We start from the raw sequence: 19,827 nt of genomic DNA, 5'->3' as shown, positions 1-19,827 counted from the left end.
TTAAAAGAATTTGAGATTTCCTATCTAAATCATCAATCAATAAGTATTTGTTAAATGCCTACTATATTTCAGGTAGTGTTAGGAATTGGGAATACAAAGACATTTCTTCTATTGGGGATGTTAAAAAACAAAGTAAAAATCACTTAATATTTATATTGGTCAGCACTAATCATGTTACCCCTAGAAAATGACAATTTATTCCATTTTCAAAAGTCCACAGAATATATTCCATAAACTAACTTGTTAATCTTCTCTTGGAAATTTTGCTTTTTGTCTAAATGGAATGCTTCATATTTCAACTTAAGGCCATTTCTATTAATTAGAAATCAATAAAGACCGCTATTACATTTTTTATGTTAAAGATTTCCATTTTAGTCATGTTGTGAAAGAAGAATCAGAACAAAAGGGAAAAAAGCAAGAAAGAAAAAAAGTGTAAATAGTATGCCTCATCTGCATTCAGACTCCATAGTTCTTCTCTGTATGTAGATGACTGTCAGCTATTTTATATATATATATGTATATATATATATACATATATATACATATACACATATATACATATACATATAATACAAATATATATTTATTATACATAAAACATATATACATTAATCTAACAAATAAAAATAAAAGTTCTCAAATATTTTGGTCTCATTGCCTCTTTAGTCTTTAAAAATTACTGAGAATTCCTCCAAGAGATTTTGTTTATGTTGGTTATATCTATCAAGGACTGCTCTATTAGAAATTACATTGTCTTAGTGTTATTATGAAACTTGTTTTGACTTCACAGGTACCCTGAAATGACTTCAGGGATGTCTCTGGACCACACCTGGAGAGCCATTGACTTAGTTCTTTAAAGCTTTCATCATAATAATTGTACTTCAATACTCTGTAGTTCCCCCTCAGTCTTCTTCTGGGCAAAAAAAAGGTAAACTGATTTCAGTTTTTTTCTCAACTTTATTAACTTCTTGTCTAACTTCCTCATATTATTTAAATGTTGAACTTCAATTCATTCTCATAAGTTTCTGTGTGAGCTGAATTTATGTGTATGATAAAATTATCTCCACCTTTCAAATTTTCCATATAAATAAAATAAAGTTGAGATACTGGCTTTAGGGCAAAAAAGGCCAATTGCTTTTTTTTTTCTTTACTAGCTTTTAAATTGCCAGTGCCTGGCATTAACAGAATGCTAACCATATCCCAGAAGGCAGAAGACATCCTGCTATTATGTGAAGATTCTGTCCATTACCTTTCTGTTTGGGATTGAATTTTGTGATTTAGGATCACAGTGGGAGGTCTTTACTGTTGACTTGAATGACCAAATACCTAACAAGTAATATTACCTTTTAAACTCATTGGAACATTGGGATTTTAAAAATCACAAACCTTACTGCTGATCTGGACAGAGAGGTAATGAAAAGATTTGACATTTATATTAGTTTTACAATTTGTAGAAACACTTTAAAGACATTACCATCCTTCTGGACCTCCACATTGGCAACCAGAGTCATTTCTGACTCATTCTTCTTTCTATAACAAAGTTATTCAGTTTTGATGATCCTCTCTTCAAAAAAGTCATCCTGTTCTCCAATCTCAATTAGGTAAAATCATCCCAAGGACATGTAATGTTGAAGATAGAAGGGAAATAGGAGAAAAAAAATTTAATATTTGCAAGGATTTTTATGAACTGTTTTCTTCATCAAGTAATGTGGAGTCACCACATTTGTACTCTAATTTCAGACACAAATGTGCTTATGGAATAGAGATCAATGATTCTAAGGAGAACAAAGATGGGGAAAACAGCTGAATCTGACCAAGTGAATATAGTGAAAATCCTTTCCAAAAGTGACACAGTTATGAGTGTAGTGAGAGATTAGTTTACAAGGCATTTGAAGGAAGATAATAATGTCATTGAAAAAATTCAGATTTTATTAATACTAAAAATGTGATGAGATCATCAAAAATTGTTTTAAATATTTTCTAATTTATAGTATTTTAGAATATTTTCCTTTTATTCACCAGATACTCTTTCCCTATTTACAATGTAAGTTCCCTGAAGGCAGGGATTTTTTCATTTTTTGTACTGTATTTCCAGTACCTAACCTAGGCCTGGCATGGTCTTTGCTGCATAAATGAATTATTCATTTTGAATCTTCTCCTAAAAGATGTCTTGAAAATTTATATCTGAGAGCTTGTAAAAAATTTCAGTGACTCCAGATTTCTTTGATATGCAAATAGTTGGCTTTGAGTATAGTTATAGTTGCTGTTCCTAACTTAATCTGCTTAATAGCTTATGTCACTTTCCTACATATTGTGTTGGATGCTGACTATGGAACCCAAACATGGATTTAATGTCTTTTCTCATGAGATTAGAAACAGTAGATCATATTCCATGTCAATAATATTTCTAGCTTTTTTTCAAGTGCTCTTAATATGGACCTCTTCAAATTGGACTCACACATGGCCCTCTGCAGCATTTATTTTTCTTTCAATGTGTTTTGCTATTTTGGGAAGCAAAATCATCCAAAATTCCATAAGTTTATTCTATAGTGCATTGTAAATGAGTGCATCCTTAAAAATGAAATTCTTCTTGGCTTCATGTTTGCTAGCTCATTTGGATCCATTGCGGTGACTATTATCAGTTAAACTTCTCCAAGACATAACAATAAAATCATTTCCCTTTATTTATCTTCCATTTCTTCAGAGAAACGACATAAAATAAAATGAATTAAAAGTAGTAAATATTCACTTCTTCCTCATACCACTCTTCCAAGTCTGAACTTCCCTCTGATTTTGTTTAGTCTTCAGTTTTTGATGATAGGGATGATTTTAAAGAGGGAGGATATCATAGTTCTCATATAAACCAAACTCATTTTGGAGTTAAAATTCATAAATATATTGCATAATTTGTTTCAATCATCATTATTCTTGAAATCAAAATGAGCTCAAACTCAAAGTTTTATCAAAAACAAAAACCAATCTTCCCGGTATTCTCTTGGAGTCATAGCTAACATTTGACCAATTGAGTTATTAAATCTCATAGATTAGTAGTCTCCAAACTCAACTTTGATTAGCATAGACTATTCTTTAGATATAGGATCCCTTGTAAGAGTAGAATAAAGCAAAAACAGAGTGATCCTTCCATATCATGACTTACTATTCCAAAAGACAAAAATTATTTCATTCTTGACACAGAGTTTCTACTCTTTTTTGTTCTTGTACCCCATTTGGCAGTCTTGTGAGGCTTATGGACACCTCAAATGATGCTTTTAAATTCAAAAATGAAAATTCATAGGATTAAAAATTTAACAGATTATATTGAAATATACTTAAGTTCACAGACATCTATATTTACCACAATAACATTTACTAAGAAAGTCATCAACATTTTACCCAATATCAGAGGTAAGCAGTGTCCATGGGTGGCAAATAGAAAAAATAGAGCAAGGAGTACAAACATATTGAAAGAAAAAGGAATTAAACATAAAAAATATAAGAAGAGTAAAGAAAGAGGAAATGGAATTCATATTCATGAATAATATATCCCCAATAGCAACTGTCTGATGTCCCCATGGTACATGTGCAACCATCTTTCATTTAGCCAATTACTGACCTTACAAACTAAACTTTATCCTTGTAGTGAAAAAAAAAAGTTTATGCAATGAGAAAAGCTAATTATTTTTATGGATAAAATTTAGTTCAAACCATGCCAGTTACATCTTTCTAGAAACTTGGAGCACTGGAATTAGACTTGTGCCTGAATCAAAATGTTTTCAAACCTGTGATTCACAATTCTACACTTTGAAACAAGAGTTAGCCTAGTTAAAACCAGGAAGGAACATGACTCTACTTTTCCTCAAATAGAGTTTTTAAGCTCCCATGATTATCTTGGGTCTGCTACTAGGATATTCCACACATGTTCCAAAGCCTCAAATAAATTCCAAAATACTTAAAGTTCATGTTCCTTAGTATTATCAAGTAGCAGGACCTAAAATGACTAATTCAAAGATAACAAGTGAAGGTGCTATAACCTGTTTATGATATTAATATTTGGCAGATAAATAATTTAATTCAAAGCACTCACTTAAGGTTGGAATTCCAAAGAAACAAGCTATTGTAGGACTGGATGTCATAGGTGTAACAAATATGCATAAAAATTTACTATTGGCTTTTGTTGTTATTTAACTTCTTTACCTATCTTAAGTATAAGTCCCTTGAAATATGTCTCAAGACTCAATACATCTGGTCTTATACTGACCTGGTACAATAAAAATATCTAATCTAAAGGGTCAATATTTTCTGCATGTCCCCATTCAGAAATTTTCATGGCTCCCCTCTGAAATTTTCCAGATAGGCTTATAGCATACAGGATCTCCAGATCCTCCATAAGCATTTAAGATAACAAGTACCTATGATTAGAAAACAGTTTTTATTTCCTTCTCCAGAAAATGTAAAAGACAAAATACCCATTGAAACAGAAAACATTTAAACCATCCCTAAATGGCTATAGATCCTTCTCAGAAGAAAGTGAACAGGTGAATTCCAAATGTGCCTAAGGGGACCTTGTGTTTGGAAGACTTTCCAGAAACAAACACTTTGGAGTTACTGGGCAAAACTCCAACATGCCTGTACTGTCTAAACTACTTGTTGCACTAAAGGGAAGGAAGGTTTCAAAGTTCTAAACGTTCAATTCTCTCTCCCCTTAGTCATGGCTTTAGTCTCCTTAATGCTCCTTTGGATTCAGAGGCAATGGAGTTTGAACTTTTTCAAAGAGCCATCCTGCTTAGGATATGCCTCTCCTAGGAAAAGCTCAGACTGAGTACCTGAAGTTATCTAACAGAGCACAAAGTCTAATCTCTGCCTCCCTAGTTTCAATTTTGCAAGCTAGGTGTGAGGCTACACAACACAATTGTGGATTCTACCTGGAGAGAACTCCAGTAGAATGTCTTAGGTTGGGGAGAAGACTCTGCAGGTTTAGAGTAACACATGCAAACTTAGTATGAATTCATTGACCTATTATTCTACAGACTTCAGTCTGGTCTACAGGCTGCATCTGAGTACCTATTTTGCTCCAATGGATCAGAGCAATGTTCCTGAGAACTTCTGTTCCTGCTCCTTAGCTCTTAACCACTCCATGAAGTAGGTGCTATTATTATTGTCATTTTACAGTTGTGAAAAAGAGAAACAGACAAAGCTGATTTGTCATATGTATTAAGCATCAAGTGAGCAACATTATACTTTAAAAGATGCAATATTCACCATAAAGTTTAGTGCAATGCCATAGCACAGAGAGACACACTTTTCCAAAATCTTCTTCTCAAAGCACAAATTATTTATTTCTGTGAAAAGCTCCTGGCCGGAGGCATGGTACCACATGAATAGACTCAGCTATTATAGTTATTTATCATAGTATAATATTTTCAAATTCTCTTCTCCCATTTTGAAAATGAATTCTTGTAAAATATCAGGTTTATGCCAAAGCAATAAAAAAAGTCAGGAGTTTTCTTGAAAGAGAGAAAAACAAGGAGTAGTACACCTTTTTCTGAATTAACTGATCAACATTAGAGAACTTTAAGGGAGAAACCTTTTAGATGAGCTATTTGGCAAAATTCTTTTCCTAAAATTAATCACTTTTCTATCTTTGATTACCTTCAGATGCCTGGAGAGTTATAATAATAAAGGGTAATGAGAAAGTCAAAAAGATGAGGGAAAGATATTAACCAAAATCAAAATGAACACCATCATGTAATCCTTATTGGATTATTAGAATAATCAAAATTGAAAAATAAGTCAAACATAATGTAATGCAACTGTAATGTCAGTTTCTCTGAAAGATAGTATTTAATGATAATGTTTATAAATCCATAGTTGAGATGGAAGAGACCCTAAGGATCATCTGATTCATCCTCAAAACTCCTAGCTTGCTTATGAAGATGCTGCATCTACGAGAGTCAAGGTCACAGAAACATGGATTTGAACACAAGTTCTTAGACTCCAAAATCAACAAATGTACCACCGTGCCATGCTATACTTTCTATAAAATATATGCAAGCAATAAATATTTATTAATGACAAAAGAATAGAATAATTTATATTGTTATGATTTATAGACATATTGAGGGTACCAGTGTAATGTGTCATTTATTGTCATTTTAATTATTGAACAAACCAGACAAATTCCAACCAGTAGGCAACCTTCACTATTAACATCTATAAGGAAAAGTACTATTAAAACTTGAATAACTAGAAGAAAATAGAATAGAAATTTACTTTAAAGGAGAGAGAAGTTGTCACCTGGCTTTAAGACTAGATAAGTAAAATGAAAGTCAATGAAGAATTTAGAAATGGAAAAACAGAAAAAGACCTGATTATTCATTTCTAAAAACTATCTCTTGCCTCTAAGTCAAATTGTCTAAACCCTAAACTTTTGACTATATATAACCTGAAATTCCTTTGGTAGCACATCTTTCTGGTTCACCACAAATGCTTAGCTATGTAATTTTTGTTAGATAATTCCTTCTTCATTATCTATAAAATTTGAATAGATTGCATTATTTGAGATTTTTTAATCCAAGGTCTGTACTTGAGTATTTCAGTAATTATTTACCAACTCATAATTTGGATTTTTGTTGTTGCCAATTTTTATACCCTTTATTACTCCAATTATCTCATATGGAGTATTGAGTTCTCAAAAATTATGTTTAAAAAATTATTTCAAGGGGCATCTAGGTAGAGCAGTGGATAGAGCACCGGACCTGGAGTCAGGAGTACCTGAGTTCAAATTTGACCTCAGACAATTAATAATTACCTAGCTGTGTGGCCTTGGGCAAGCCACTTAACTCCATTGCCTTGGAAAAAAAACTAAAAAAAAGTATTTCAAGTCAATTCAAGTCACTGAGAGTACAGAAGAGAGTTCATAGCTCTCTATAGCTAGAAGTGACTTTATATTAGTCCAACATCCTCACTTTGTGGATGAGGAAACTGGGACCTAGAACTGTCAAATGATCAGTCCATAGTCCCATTAGAAGTAACAGAGGAAGGATTTAGACCCATGCCCAAGGACGCCAAATAGATTATTCTTTCCATTGAATTTCCATTGAATCCCCACTTATTACCATGTTCAAAAAATAGTTGAGACAACTCGCCACATTTTAAAAATTAAGTTTAAAATAATTAGTAATAATAAATTAATTAATTAAAAATTTTAAATCACCACATTTTAAAAGTTAAGTAGAGAAATTAAACAGTGAAAAAATTGATTATAATCCAAAAAAAGGATAGGAATGACTGGTTTATGGAAAATGTTATTTAGTGGCTCAGTGTACAGAATGTTGAATTTAAGAGTCAAGAAATCTTTAATCCAAATTCTTTCTTAGACACTTATTATGTGGCCCTGGATAAATCATCTAATCTCTCTCAACCTCAATCTGTTAAAAGGGGGGAGGGGGCAGGGAGGGGGTGGTTAATGATAATTTTATGCTAATTCATTGATTGCATAAATTAAATTGGATAAACTTATATAAAGAGCTTTGAAAACAAATTATTATATACATGCTAACTTATTATTACTCTCAATGCCACCACAGTTACTACCTCTGCAGGCACTGCTGTTGCTGCTGCTATTGCCTCTCCTTCTGCTACTTCTCTCTCACAATTCTGATTTACTCATTTTAAGGGGATTTTATCTCCTTATCTCATCACTACCCACAAGTCAGTTTCCCTCACACACATCTCAGGGAAAAAAAATGTTCTGATCTCAGAATTGTGACTTTCATTTTCCTAACAGGGCATTATTTCCAGAATCCTAAAATGACTCCAAGTTACTCAAACTTCCTATCTGGCTGTGCAATTTGTTTGTTTTGTTTTGTTTTTCCTAATCTTCTTTTTCCCCATGCTCCTATAAAACAAGGTTCTAAATTGTTAAGGAAGATCGATTTGCAAGTGAATGTCCATCATTTGGGGAATGGCTGAACAAATTGTGGGATATGGAAGTAATGGAACACTATTGTTCTATTACAAACCAGGAGGGATGGGAATTCAGAGAAGCCTGGAAGGATTTGCATGAACTGATGTTGAATGAAATGAGCAGAACCAGAAGAATATCACACACCCTAACAACAACATGGGGGTGATGATCAACCTCAATGGACTTGCTCATTCCATCAGTGCAATAATCAGGGACAATTTTTAGAGTGTCTGTGACAGAGAATATCATTTATTTCTAGAGAAAGAACTATGGAGTTTAAACAAACACCAAAGTCTATTACCTTCAATTTAAAAAAAAAGTTCTTATGTACTACATAATTTTGCTGTCTCTAATATTTCATTTTTTTCCTCAAGGATATGATTTTTCTCTCAATACATTCAATTTTGATCAATTTATAGCATGAAAATAATGTAAGGATTATCAGACTGCCTGGGAGGAAAGGAAAGGGGGAGGGAATTGTAAAATTCAAAACATTACAAAAAATAGGTAGAAACTACTATTATATATAATTGGAAAAACAAACAAAATATTTATATATATAAAAAATAAAGACCAATTTGTGTTGACTCACAGATTCCATACAACCATCTCATTTTCTAATCACATCCTCTCTCACTAAAGATATACCAGATTTTACTTTTTTAATATTCTTCTTTTATCCTTTATATAGGCTCACCAACTGCTCCACACTACCATAGTCATTTGGTCAAGATTTGGTTTTATAAGATAACCTACAATGCCAATTACTAGAACTAGGAGAACATATTGACTGACCTGTATAGCCCAGGGAATAATTCACAAGGAGAGACAGCATTCCTCTCCAGAGTCTAACAGAATATAGTATATATGTATAACAGAATATAGTATATATGTATAAACTATTTATAAACACTATAAAGAAATGCTTAAGAATTTACTAAAGTAATTAAATGTGATAAAGTATTTATTATCACTTAAATACTTAAACTCTTCAGTGAACATATAATTTCATTTGCATGTATAATCCTTCCAAAGAACAGCTCACAAGTCATTTAAATTATCTCATACCTTTCTTATTTACAATGAGAAAATATGCAACCATATTTTGCAAAAATATATACTTACATATATGTTCATATTTTCTGTGTATATATAAATATATGTTCATAGGTTCATGTCATATATAAAGATATATTACATAGATATGCACCATAATATATATTTTCCAATGTATATAGAGATTGTATATGTGTATATATGCATATACATATAAAATGATATTGCAATCTTAGTTTTATATTTTAAACAGTCTCTAATCCTCAAAGCAGTATTTTTATTTTAATAATGATGAACTCACTTATTATCCCTAGTAAATCATCCTAAATGTTAACTACTACATTGAACAAAATCCTCTCCAAATCATAGGTCAAGTGACCTAACATGTGCTTATTTTTTCTAATCCAAATATACAGTTAGTTAAAGAACAAAGACATTTAATAAAATAGTATGGTAATAGCGGAACATTCCCCAATAAATCCTGAATTCTCACAAATATTCACTTTCTTAATGGGAAGAGTGACTCTGTAAATAGATCACAAATCATATGTGTGATATGCATATACAAACAAAACACCTGAGTAAAGAATATACCTGCAGAGAATTCATGTCATATGACACACATGGAAAGACAAATCATGATTTTCTAAACTGCCTTTATATCTTCCAAATGACTGGAGTTACATTCTCCCCACCTGATTCCCTTCTCTAGACCCTGAACTGCCCAGAACCTATCCAGGTAACCTTGTCATCAGCTTTACAATTGCCTCCTAATAAGGTCCTCCAGGCCTTATAGCTTGCCCTAATTCTAACCCTCTAGATGTCTACCTTTGCTATTATGACCTTTTCAAGTAAACTAAGAACCCTGGTTCCTTCCATCTGACATAATGAAGCATCCTTTGAAATTCTAGACCATTCAGTTCACCACTCAGGTCTACTTTATTTTATCTATCATCCTCCCTAAGAATAGTGAAAATTACTTGAAAACATGACAATGTCTTATTTTTATCTAGTATATGCCCAAGACCTAGCACAATGATTTGTGCAGAATAAGCACTTAAATGATTTTTTGATAGAACAGAAGTATCATTTCACTAGTGTAGGATCTTCCTTAAAGATGAGGAAACTTCCTCTATTTTGGTAAGACAAGTCAATAGCCTCTCTGAAATTTATAGAATTTACAGTCTTAGAGTAACCCAAAGGACTCAAAGGGAGATTAAGTTATTTCTCAAAGGGCACATAAACATTATATGCCAGAGGCTAACCAAGGCTGATCGATATCACAAATATGTTCCTTTCTCCTTCTGTATCCTTTCCTCATTTCTCTCTCATTTCTTGTTTCTCTCTCCCTTTTCTCTCTCACTCACTTTCTTACTCTTTTTGTTCTCCTCCTTCCCCTTATCTCTCTTTTGTAGATCAAACAAAATAATATATGCAAAATACTTAACAAAATTCCTGGTGCACAGTAAGCATTTAATAAATGGATATTGGAGATAATCTCTTGGTTATTCAATCTCAAAGCATATGGAAGAGAATAAGGTATAAGGATAGGAAAGGACAGGATTTTTAAGAAATTTGGATGCCAAACAGATAAATTTATATTTACATCTAGAGGAAATAAGGAGTCACATATTAAATGAGGGGGACAAGAGTGATATGGTCATACTTGTACATAAGGAAAATTAATTTGATAACTAAGTAGAGGATAGAATGAAGTAAGGAGAGTCCTGAAGGAGGAAGGAAAACAGAAGATTATTTCAGTAGTTCAAGCATGAGGTGATAAGGAACTGCAACATGGTGATACCAGTGTCAAAGTAGAGAAAGAGTCAGATATAAGAGATATGAGAATAGAAACAACAGGTCTTGGCAACTGATTAGATATGGGTGGTAAAAAAAAACTTGAAGAACTAAGAATGACACAGCATGTAAAGGTAAAGAATGATATGTATCACAAAATTACAGGAAATTTAAGACTAAGGAAAAGTTTTGGGGAAAAAAACAATGAGTTCAATATTGGACATATTGAATTCGAACATTCCTTTTGAAATATCCAAGAGGTGGTTTGGAGGTAGGAGACTGAAATTCAGGAGAGAGAGAGAGAGAGAGAGAGAGAGAGAGAGAGAGAGAGAGAGAGAGAGAGAGAGAATATAGAATAACACAAAAAAGTTCTCAGAATCATCAATGCATAGATTAAAATCAAATTCATGGGATTAGATGAAATCACCAAGTAAAAACAATACAAAAAGAGAGATGAGAATAGGGTAAGGACATTGTTGGTGGAGCTGTGAATTTATCCAACCTTTCTGGAGAGCAGTTTGGAATTATGCCCAAAGGGCAACAAAAATGTGCATACCCTTTGATCCAGCAATACCACTACTGGGTCTATACCCTAAAGAGGTTATGAAAAAAGGGTAAAAACATAACTTGTACAAAAATATTCATTATAGCCCTGTTTGTGGTGGCAAAGAATTAGAAATTAAGTGAATTTCCTTCAATTGGGGAATGGCTTAACAAACTGTGGTATATGTAAGTCATGGAACACTATTGTTCTATTAGAAACCAGGAGGGATGGGAATTCAGGGAAGTCTGGAAGGATTTGCATGAACTGATGCTGATCAAGATGAGCAGAACCAGAAAAAACATTGTACACCCTAACAGCAACATGGGGGTGATGATCTACAGGCTACAGAAGACATGGGCATGTTTGTAGACAGTAGGAAAGTATTTAGTTGATAAGGATATCAAAAATTAATGAGAGTAGAGATGACAGAAGAGCCATTCTGCTAGAGAAGGCTAGATGTGATAGGATAACTTATGCATATAAAGGGTTTGCCTTAACAAGGGCAAGGGCCACTTCTTTGTGTGAATCAGGGTTAAAGAAGAGAGCATTTAGAAAAAGGTGATCAACCTTTCCAAAGGCACCAGGTGAAGAATGATTAGATTTAGGGCAGGGACATTATATTTGGCAAGAAAAATATCATGGATAAATTCAGTAAGAGCAGTTGCTGTTGAATAAAGTTGAAAAACAGATGAAAAAGGATTCATAAAAGTATGAGCATAGTTTTTAAAGAGTTAAGCATGAGAGGAAAAGATAAATATAGGCCTATATCTCTTAGGAGTTACAGTATAAAGTGGCCTTTTTTTTTGTTTGTTTATTTTGGAGGATAAAGGAGACATTAAGATGTGTGCAGAGAGCAGAGATGGTTCCAGAGATAGGGAGAGATTAGACAGCAGAGAGGAAATGATGCAGCAATATGCTGGAGAAGAGAGAACATGAACACAAAGGTCAATTTAGAAGTATTGGCAATAACAGCAATGTTCTTTTAACAACTTTGAGTGACTAAGTATTTTGACTGTTATAAATACCTAAAATAACTACAGAGGAGCTATGAAGGAAGGCACTATCTTCATCCAGAGAACTGATGAATAGACATAAAATGATTTTACATATATTTTATATTTTACATACATACACATATTTGGGCATAATGGTAGCCATCTCTAGGGTAAGAGTTGAGGAGAAAAAAAGAAAGGCACATGATAACTTTATTATATAGATATTATATAGATATATATAAATAGAAGTAGCAATTTGCACATAATAGATATTCAGTTTCATGTTCAATCATTTTTTTCTTCTATGCTTCTATATCATTGAAATGTTTCTTTTATTTCTTAAGTTCAGAAAAAAATTAATAAAATTAAAAAAAAAGAAACTGTAATCTTGTCAAGGAAAAGATGAGTCATTGAAACATTTGTTTTATTTAAGTTCTTACTAAAATAAATGAAATTTTTAAAAAAAGAAATAAAATCTTGATGAGGAAAGGGTGAAAGTAGAAGTATTGAACTTAATAAATAAAGGAGCCACCTCTTTATCACAGATAAGAATTAAAGAGAAGATAGAAATCATATGACAGGCATATGAGATGAAAAGAAGAGGGATCTCATAACTGATGCCTTTGGTTTTTTTCAAGGACTTCAACTAAGAGAGAGAGGGAAAGGAGTTCCAGGGAGGACCTGAAGAAAAATGAACAGGTTTGAAACAGGTTCTATGAAAAGTGGGAAAGTGAACTGATTACTGACATTAAAAAAAAAATTGACTTTCTGCATTGAGGGGCCCACTTTAGATTAGAGAAAATAAACTTGTGGTGGACGGAATCAGTAGATTAAATTCTTCTTCCATTTTGGGTCAGCAACACGTGAATAGTAGTGAAAGAAAAATATAGTAAGGAAAGTCTAGGGCTGGCATCTAGCAAAGTTATGTTTAGTGATAGGATAAGGGTACAAGAGACTAAATAGTAAAAGAGTATAGAGTTTAATTAGTTCACCCAGGGGTCAAAATTGATAAGGGAAGATGCTACAAAAGGATACAATTAGGAGATGAGACTAAATCTAACCTGCAGAGGTTTGTAGTGAGGTTGCAATATATTCAGAGGTCATCTAGTCATAAGCTTTCATTTTATAGATGATAATACGAGGGCAAGAGTCATTACCAAGGTCACACACTGGTTAGTAGAAAATCAGGAAATAGACTCCTTGACTCAACTCCTAATCCAATCAGTTTTCTACTAAATATCACTGTTTCTGAAGCTTAACAGCAAATATAAATAATTTCATCAGATTTCACATTTGTTACAATCCAAGTTGTTGATTTTTAAATAAAATTAATTATTTCTACCTTCATGGATAGGGATGGTTGAGACTGATTTTTAACTGGTAGGTGGCCCCTACCAGTATTTTTCAATAGTTTTCCCTCACTTGTGTCAGGTTTTCAGATTGGGATAAGCCCAGACAAGATATGTTCTCTCAGTTCCTAACAAGCAGTTTCCAGCTTCACAATTGTTCATTCTTTTGCTTTCCTATTGTTGGGTCCTATATCCCAGCTGCAGATTTCACTCAACAACAACATGCTTATTCTTCTATAAGGATTCTTAAAATAACATCATTTGAACACCTCTTATTTTTTCCATCACATTTATTTCTTAATTATGTCTCCAAACTCCCAATGAAGTGAAACTTCCTTCTTTGTAATACACACAAATTCACATATTTTATATGTATACACACATACTCACACATATGAATAAACATATATACATATCAAAAGGTAAAACATCCACCAAAACTGGTATTTTGAGTGTCTCTAATATGCAACATTTCACAACTGAAAGTTGCATCAAAATGAAAGGAAAGTCATTTTTCATCTCTTCCTGGAATTGTTCTATTTTTCTAAAACATGAAATAATTGATATCTTTTGTATTTATATTGCTTATGTATTCCAAAATATCGCTTTTCCTTCCCCTCTCAAACTGGGGTGGGGGGATGGTTTAACAAAACTAATGAGATCAACAAATCATCAAAAAATATTGAAATATGACAGGAATAGTAACCCACATATAAAAGAAAGCATTTAGAATACCTTCTTGTCTTTGGAATTCAACTTGGTAATTGCAATTATTGTAATTGTGGGTAGATAGGCAATCTCTAAAAAAGTCAAAATAACTCTCTCAATACACATGCATAAACAAATTATTTTATTTTTAAAAGGAAAAATCCTCAAATTTATTTTAATAAAAATTAAACATTTATGGGATAAATGTTCCACTTGATATATTACCCTTCTACCAACTAAATTTAGTTCCACAAAAAAGTCTTCTCTCAACTTTATTGTTGTATACAGGTTACCAGGAGAGCCACAATGTCCAGAACTGGACAATTCCTCATTTGTGCATATTGCTTATATAAACACCTCAATAATCTCTGCAAACTCTGAAATTTCTTCTTGTTCTAAATTTAGAGATTTATTCCCATCCTTCCCCTCACTTATTGCATCCTCTTGCAACATATTCCCTTGTCAATTTCTCAACATCTAGCTGAGGTGGTTAGGTTTTATACTATTTATTACTCTTAAGTCCCTTATCCTTTCACCAAAGACACCAGTCCTGGATTACTCCCACATATTCTTCTTTAACTTATTAACTTCTATCTGCCTCAGTTTCTTCAAATATAAAATGGGGGTCAGGTTAATACCTAACTTACAAGGTTTTGTGAGGTTCAAATGAGATAATATGTATAAAATATTTCACAGATTTAAGATGTCATAGAAATGTTAGCTATTATTAATTTTGTTGTTAATGCCTAAAAGATATTAGATAAGGAAATTTACCTTATTAGATCATGGCTTTCTCATCTATATAATGGAGGGGGGGTGGAATCTGAAATAGATGGCCTCTGAGATTTTTGACTTGTGAACCAAAGTGTCAGCACTGCTAGTAGAAATATTTCCATTTTATGTGTTTTTCTCAAACAGAGGTTCTTTAAAACACACTATGGAGTTTTCTCACCTATAAAATGTTTTGATTCCTTCACACTCTTAGGAACAAATGAATTTTTAATGACACTTCAGAAAATGGTTTTCTTGTGTGAGGACAAATAATATCTTGCTGAGAAAGGTAGACACTTAAATTGAAGTTGCAATAGCTATTCCAAGTTGGTAAATTGTGTTGCGACTTGGAAGATCAGAGTATAAATGAGGTAGATTCCCAGTTTCTTCAATAAAATCAGGAGTAGTACAGAAATTACGTGGGTGGCTAATTCTCAAAATTTTTTGACTCTACCATCTTGGCCTGCCATTTAGTGGAAAGATTAACATTCCTTAATCATGTCCTTTCCAAGAAAGTATCAGTGATCCAGAAGGACAAAATCAGCCACCTGCAGACTAGCCATTAAACTTTAATTGTGATGTTTCTTGGTGACTATATTAGGGAAGTAACTGCATTATTCCTTTTTCATTCTTAGTTTAACTTTTGCTTATTTAACTAAACAGCTTTTAAGTAAAGCATTTATTTTCTTAACTTGAGGAGCACTTCATAAAATAGAGGATGATGGAAATTTAAATTCAGAAAATGACATCTAGTTCAAACTACACCTAAGTGAGAATTCCTTCTACTTCATTCCCTCATTCATATATCTAGCTACATAAACTCTTTTTTTCTTTAGGTTTTTGCAAGGCAAACGGGGTTAAGTGGCTTGCCCAAGGCCACACAGCTAGGTAATTATTAAGTATTTGAGACCTTATTTGAACCCAAATACTCCTTACTCCAGGGCTGGTGCTTTATCCACTGAGCCACCTAGCCTGCCCCAAGCTACATAAACTCTTGCTTTGTACCAGACATTTCGATAGTTGCCAGTGACAAAAAAATAAATAAATAAATAAAAGCCTAACAAAATAGATTATCTCCCCTCAAAAAGTTTACATTCTGTTTTTCTTTTTTTTTACAATGCAAATGGGGTTAAGTGGCTTGCCCAAGGCCACACAGCTAGGTCATTATTAAGTGTCTGAGGTCAGATTTGAACTCAGGTCCTCCTGACTCCAGGGCTGGTGCTCTATCCACTGTACCACCTAGCTGCCCCACATTCTGTTTTTCCTTAACAAGCAAGGGATTATTTATCTCTTATGTCTGAATGTTTGCATTCTGCTATCTCTTATGTCTGAATGATCGCAATTTATGAATATTTTTTAATATTTGCTTCTCTATAGCTTCTACTTTTTACTCCTAGTTCTGTCTCTGAAACCTGTCATAGTTTAAATTCTCTTCTGCACTTCAAATTGTTGCTGTTATTTAATCATGATTTTATAATGTTCAATTGTCATTGACCCTACTGGGGGTTTTCTTGGTAAAGACACTAGAATGGTTTGTCGTTATCTTCTCCATCTTACAGATAAGGAAACTGAGGCAAACAGAGTTAAGTGACTCACTCAGAGTCACATGGCTAGTAAGTATCTGAGGTCAGTTTAGACCTCAGAAAGATGAGTTTTATTCATCCGGTCTGGTGCTCTATCTACTGCCATTTCACTGCCCAACTACCCTTCAAACACTTGAAAATATTCAACATGATTTTTCTCTTTTTTTTTTTCCTATTAGTTCCTCCAATAATTCTTACAGGACATGATGATCTCAAGGCCTTACCACATCCTGATCCCTTTTAATATGTATCACTCAGGACTCAACACAATACTCTAGAGATAATTTTTCCAGGGCAGAGTACAATAGAAAGAGCTATCATTTCTATGAACAGGATACCTCTCAATATCCTTTGCAGTTCTCTATGAGATGATCCTTATTTTTTAAAAATGCAATTCACCAACAATTTTAAAAGTTTTTTATATATAGTAAACATAATTTTCTTATCACCTTAACTTCTCAATATATCCTCACCCTCCTACCCCACTCTCAGAAGTTCATACCTTATAATAAACGGGGGAAAAGAAAGAAGGAAAAAAGGTCAAGAAAAAATCCCACACATCAACAAAGTCCAATATTACATGCAGTATTTCATCCCTATATTCCCCCATCTCTACAAAGAAAGAAGTTTCATTTTCAGATTTCTTCTTCAGGTCAATCTTTGTTCTAATTTGACAGTATTCAGTTTTGATTTGTTTGCTATTGAGATGCTAGTTCCAGTTGCATTATTTTAGTCATTGCATATATTTAGCTGATCCTACTTATTTCATTTTGTTTCAGATCAATAGATCTCCCTATGCTTCCGAGTCTTTTTAATGCTCATAGTGGCCCATCAAAGAAAGTGTTATTGTAATATGAGCAAAACAGAATTAATGTAGTTCAAGAGAATCATGAGATGTGAGATGCACAAATTTAGACAATTCACCCCAAATATCACATGGACCAATTGTACCTGATTTATGGCAGAGTATTCTGAGATTATTTAAGTCCGATTGGCCATAATTGGAGACATTGCAACTTGACACTTATATAGCAAATCATTTTGGACCTCTTCAAAAACAAAAGATCACCAACAACCAGTTGTTAATAGTATAGTAAGGGGTAGCTTGGTCTAATGGCTAATGACCTTGGAGCAAGAAAAAAAAAAAAACTGATTCCATACCTATTCATCATAGGTACACACACACTGATTCTGTGACCCTTGAAAAGTCACTTTAACATCTCAGTACTCACTGCAACTCTTTGCAACTACATAAAAGTCACTGACTGAATTAGTAAAAAAAAAAATTCCTAGATTAATGAAATTCTCCCTATGCCTCTTTAGAGTACAGTGACATGCTATTACATTCATGTACAACAATTTGTTTAACCACTCTCCAAATCTACTTTGTTTCCATTTCTTTCCTAATACAAAAAGGATTGCTATAAATAATTTGGTATATGGAAGAATTTTTTATCTTTGTTTTCCTTGAAGTAGCCCTAGTAGTGAAATTTCTGGAAGAGAAATGGACATTTTAGTTAATTAGCATAATTCCAAATTGCTTTCCAGAATGGATGGACCAATTTATAGTTTTGCCAACAAGGCATTAGTATGCCTGCCTTTTTTAAAAACTGTCTAACACTGACTGCCCCCATTATTTATTTTCTTTGCTAGCTTGTTGGATGTGAATTAAATGGGTTATGAATTAAAAAACTAATAATTTCTAAAATCCATTATTAAGTACTTAATGTGAATAATTAATGAATATATAGGGTGCTATATAAGTATTTTTTTACTGTGATCACAGAAATAAAAAAAATTCTTCCTTAAGAGCAGGCTGAGACATCTTTTGACTTAAGCACTTATAAAGTACTATAAGGAACAGGCATTTAAGTGGTACAGTGGATAGCATCCCAGGTCTGAAGTCAGAAAGATTCATCATCTTCCTGAGTTGAAATCTGGCCTCAGGCATCATGTGTGCTTAAAACTCAGTTTCTTATCTGTACAATGAGTTGGAGAAGGAAACAGAAAACAACTCCAGCATCTCTGCCAAGAAAACCCCAAAATCAGATCAGGAAAAGTCAGACAGGAATGTACACCAAAATGCTATATGCAAAGCAGAATGGTAGGTGCTAATCACTATACTGGCTAGCTGCTAATGCTCTTTCCAGACAAGGCTCAGAACTTATGAAATTTTGCTTTGGTTCAAAAAGATATCATTGCAGTTTAACTTATATTCTTTATGGTTAGTACTAGTTCAAAAAAGAAACAAGTTCTTATGTCCCATCACAGTAGGCAGCTTGTCTCAAGCATCTGCTGATGAAAATCAATAGGATGCTGAATATGTAACAGTTTTTCTAACCCTTGAGGCATCACCCCAGCAAGGTCAATGTTTCAGAACACAAATAGGGACAACCTGTTAAGATTTATGCTACCCTTGGGTTTAAGTTTCTAAAGTTGCCAATCTTTCATCAGTACCATACCCACTTTGCGAGTCAAAGTCACATAGGTTTTAGTGGGGAGTAGTCTACAAATATTATTTTTCAAATTAAAAAATTAAAGAAGGATTAAAAAGGTAAAAAATGCTTGAAATCATTTTAACTATAGAATAAATAGCAATTACAATTAAACATTTAGTAGAAATGACACTACAGAGAAAAGCTTTGGCCCACACATTTTATACTTATAATGTAAAAGAGCTACTCCTTGACAAGATGTGTCCAATAAACAGCATTGACAGATAACTGATCCATTATGAGTTAAAAAACATTTTGGATTGCTTTCTCTGGATCATTAGTTTCTTCCTGTCTCCACACTCTATTACCCAGTGCATACCACCTCACTCCCCTTCTAACACTCCATTACATATTGTCTTCTCATTTCAGAATGTAAGTACCTTGAGGGGTCAGTGAATAGAGCACTGGGCTTGCAATCAGGAAGGTTCAACTATCTTCAGGAGTTCAAATTTGGATAAGAAATTTATTAACTGTGTGACCCTGGACAAATAACTATACCCTATTTACCTTAGTCCCTCATCTGTAAAATAAATTACAAAAGGAAAAAGAAAATCAGTTCAACA

Source organism: Macrotis lagotis, chromosome 5 (assembly GCF_037893015.1).
Source record: "Macrotis lagotis isolate mMagLag1 chromosome 5, bilby.v1.9.chrom.fasta, whole genome shotgun sequence".
In the NCBI taxonomy this organism is placed as follows: Eukaryota; Metazoa; Chordata; class Mammalia; order Peramelemorphia; family Peramelidae; genus Macrotis; species Macrotis lagotis.
This window is presented reverse-complemented; position numbering follows the sequence as displayed.